The following is a 4,352-nucleotide window of genomic DNA, read 5'->3' as shown; positions in this document are numbered from 1 at the left end:
TCTTCAGTATTTAGTCAGAGAAGCCAATGGCACCCCACTCCCGTACTCTTGCCTGGAAAATCCCATGGATGGAGGGGCCTGGTGGGCTTCAGTCCATGGGGTCGCTAGGAGTCGGACACGACTGAGCGACTTCACTTTCACTTTTCACTTTCATGCATTGGAGAAGGAAATGGCAACCCACTCCAGTGTTCTTGCCTGGAGAATCCCAGGGACGGGGGAGCCTGGTGGGCTGCCGACTATGGGGTCGCACAGAGTCGGACACGACTGAAGCAACTTAGCAGCAGCAGCAGTATTTAGTATTAACACAGTGGCAAAGAATCCGCCTGCCAGCGCAAGAGATGCAAGAGACTTGGGTTTGACCCCTGGGTCAGGAAGATCCCTTGGGGTAGGAAATGGCAACCCACTCCAGTATTCTTGGCTGGGAAATTCCATGGAGAGAGGAGCCTGGCGGGCTACAGGCCATGGGGTCGCTAAGAGTTGAACGCAACTATGCACACACACACACACACACACACGCACAATATACTTTATACATGCTTTTGGAAAATAAAGTATTAAAGCATATAAAATATTTTAAAGATACTTTTTCTTGTTTTTTGAAGTATACTTTTAAAGTAAAGTACTAAGATGGTGATGGCCTTGAGCGAGGAGGAGCTGGGCAATAAAGACTATTACTCGTTGCTGAACGTGCGCAGGGAGGCCTCTTGCGAAGAGCCAAAAGCGGCCTACCGGCGGCTGTGCATGCTTTACCACCCCGACAAGCACAGAGACCCAGGGCTCAAATCGCAGGCCGAGCGGCTGTTTAACCTCATTCACCAGGCTTATGAAGTGTTCAGTGACCCCCAGACCAGGGCCATCTATGACATCTATGGCAAGAGAGGACTGGAGATGGAAGGCTGGGAGGTTGTGGAAAGGAGGAGAACGCCAGCTGAGATCAGAGAAGAGTTTGAGCGGCTGCAGCGCGAGAGGGAGGAGAGCAGGCTGCAGCAGCGCACCAACCCCAAGGGGACCATCAGTGTTGGCATTGACGCCACTGACCTTTTTGATCGCTATGAGGAGGAGTACGAGGATGTGTCCGGAAGTGGCTTTCCACAGATTGAAATTAACAAGATGCACATATCACAGTCCATTGTGGCACCCCAACAGCTTCAGACACAGCCATCCTCTCTGGAAGCCTCTCAACCCAGAATGGGAATGGAGGGGGTTCCATTAACTTTGCGCTCAGACGAGTCACTTCTGTGAAGGGCTGGGGAGAGTTAGAATTTGGAGCTGGGGATCTGCAGGGGCCTTTATTTGGCCTGAAGCTGTTCCGTAATCTCACACCAAGATGCTTTGTGATGACACACTGTGCCCTGCAGTTTTCATCCCACGGCATCCAGCCGGGCCTCACCACTGTCCTGGCCTGGAACCTGGACAAGAATACGGTGGGCTACCTGCAGCGGCGCTGGGGCGTCCAGTCAGCCATGAACACCAGCATCGTCCGGGACACCAAGACCAGCCACTTCACTGTGGCCCTGCAGCTTGGAATCCCTCACTCCTTCGCACTCATCAGCTATCAGCACAAATTCCAGGATGACGACCAGACCCGAGTGAAGGGGTCCCTGAAGGCCAGCTTCTTCGGGACGGTGATGGAAGCAGAGAGGAAGATCTCCAGGCACAGTGTCCTCGGGGCGGCTGTCAGCGTTGGAGTCCCACAGGCCGTTTCCCTCAAAATCAAGTTAAATAGGGCCAGTCAGACCTACTTCTTCCCTATCTACCTGACAGACCAGCTGCTGCCCAGCGCCGTGTTCTACGCCACCGTGGGGCCGCTCCTGCTGTACTTCGCTCTGCACCGCCTGGTCATCAGACCCTACCTCAGGGCTCAGAAGGAGAAGGAACTGGAGAAGCAAAGGGAAAGCACAGCCACCGACATGCTGCAGAAGAAACCAGAGGCAGAAGCTGCCGTTTGGTTGATGCAGGAATCTGTCCGAAGAATAATCGAGGTCGAAGAGTCCAGAATGGGGCTCATCATCGTCAATGCCTGGTATGGAAAATTTGTCAATGACAAGAGCAAGAAGAGCGAGAAGGTGAAGGTGATCGATGTGACCGTGCCCCTGCAGTGTCTGATGAAGGACTCCAAGCTCATCCTCACCGAGGCCTCCAAGGCTGGGCTGCCCAGCTTCTACGACCCGTGTGTGGGTGAAGAGAACCTGAAAGTGCTTTACCAGTTCCGCGGGGTCCTTCATCAGGTGATGGCGCTCAACAGCGAGGCACTCAGGATACCAAAGCAGTCTCACAGAATTGATACTGATGGATAAACTACTTGAGAAGCCAGATTCAAAAGGGGCTGCAAAAGAATTTCCCCAGGAGTCAACAAATTTTGGAAAGAAGCAGGGAAAAAAACCCAGAATCAGATGTTTATTTTGTATTTGCATAGAAAGTGGTACTGGCTCAATTATGTGAAGGGACACACAGATGCCCCAAGGCAACCCCACCAGGACCGGAACCGCAGCTGGGCCCGAGTCTGTTTCCAAGGATCATGTCCCCGCAGGGAAGGCCCGGCCCCCGGGGCCTCAGGGTCCCTCAGCCCGCTGAGCCACCCAGTAGCTCTCTGTCTGCCGTGAGGTATTTATGAACACCTCGCCCTCATGCCCGTGACCGTGAGCTACCTTTCCTAAAATCCACACTGAACACAGAAAACAAAGCGGAAGGAGGGAAGCCGTTCCCAGGAGCAGAGTCTCTGGATCAAGGGAACGCCTGTTGCGTCACCTTCCTGCTGAAATGTGACTGCGTGAATCTGGACAGGATGGTGTGGGTTTATAAATCTACTTTTTACCTGAGGAAAAAAAAAAATAAAGTAAAGTACTATCAAAGAAAAATCTGAAAAGAAAGTTGCAGTAGTTAAACCTTGTGGTGTTAAATAGAACACTAAATATTCAGACCAGTGGGACAGAAGAAATAGCTCAGAATTTGATTTTATTAAAGGTAACTTGATATATGATAAAAGAATAAATTCAAATCAGCAGAAAATCAGGGAAATCAGGGAAAATATACCATCAACAATTTAAATTAACTGAACGTATCATTTTGTAAAGAATAAAATTTGATTCCTGCATATCTTACTAAAATAAAGTTCCAGAGAATTAAAATAATACAACATTAAAAAACTAGGTAACAGCAAAAATTTGAAAAAAAAATTTTTAGATAAAAGGCAGTAATGACATGACAACTTTCTAAACTGAAAAAACATGTCATAAAGAAAAGATGTGTTTGACTATAGAAAATGAAACCTTTCTAAACAAAAGAAAAACGTCACCAGCATTTAAAGGTAAGCTATGAAGTGACAAAGCATTCGGAGTATTTTGTTTTATTTTTTATTTTTTTTAATGTTTACTCTTGCTTTTTTTAATCCCCTCTCTTCCCCCAAGTGGAGTAGTTTAATCACCATTAATATACTTATGACATAAAGAATCCTTAGAAATTAAAAAAAAAATAGTAGAGTCTAATAGATAATGGGCAAGGGACAAAAATCAAAATAAGAAAGATAATTCCCCCAAATAAAAAGTTTAAAAAATATATGTAGATATGTATTTATTTGGCTGCCTCTGGTCTCAGTTGCAGGAACTGCATTGCATCATGTGAGATCTTTTGTTGTTATGCTGGGACTCTCTAGTTGTGTTTGGGAGGGCTTAGCTGCTCAGTGGCTTGTGCAATCCCAGTTCCCTGACCAGGGATCGAACACAGATTCCTTGCATTGTGAGGTAGGTTCTTAACCACCGGACCACTAGGAAAGTCCTCCTCCCCAAATGCATTTGACAGTAAATAAATATTTGGGAAAGTATTAAACAATTTGTGGTCCTAAGTGGAGATTAAAAGTACTTACTATTTCTACTCATTACATTTGCAGATGAAAGATTATGATAATATCTAACGCTGGTGAAAGTACAGCAAACTTGTAGGTAATGGCAGTGTAAACTGATAGAATACTTTTGGAAAGTATTTGATAATGTTCATTGTTGCTGTTGTTTAGTTGCTAAGTTGTATCCAAACTTTCGAGACCCCATGGACTGTAGCCCACCAGTTTCCTCTGTCTGTGGGATTTCCCAGGCAAGAATATAGGAGTGGGTTGCCATTTTCCTCTCCAGGGGATCTTCCCAAACCAGGAGTTGAACCTGTATCTCCTGCACTGGCAGGCCAATTCTTTACCACTGAGTCACCAGGGAATCCCTAATGTTCATTAGGAACCATGAGATTGTAACTTAAGCATTTTTGGATACTCGTTTTGTTGGGACGTGATTACATATAGTGAAATGCATAAATCTTAAGTGTAGAGACTGATGAGATTTGATAGATGCATGTACCCATGAGATTCA

The 4,352-nt window shown here is 46.5% G+C and overlaps 1 pseudogene; it reads left to right on the top strand.

Annotated features, from left to right (window-relative positions):
- Positions 1-627: 627 nt before the first annotated feature.
- On the top strand, positions 628-2,558 carry LOC113901307 (annotated as a pseudogene).
- Positions 2,559-4,352: the final 1,794 nt, after the last annotated feature.

The sequence above is a fragment of the Bos indicus x Bos taurus genome, chromosome 11, assembly GCF_003369695.1.
Source record: "Bos indicus x Bos taurus breed Angus x Brahman F1 hybrid chromosome 11, Bos_hybrid_MaternalHap_v2.0, whole genome shotgun sequence".
NCBI classification, from domain to species: domain Eukaryota; kingdom Metazoa; phylum Chordata; class Mammalia; order Artiodactyla; family Bovidae; genus Bos; species Bos indicus x Bos taurus.
The sequence above is the reverse complement of the archived record's forward strand: the minus strand, read 5'-3'. Positions and strand labels throughout refer to the sequence as shown.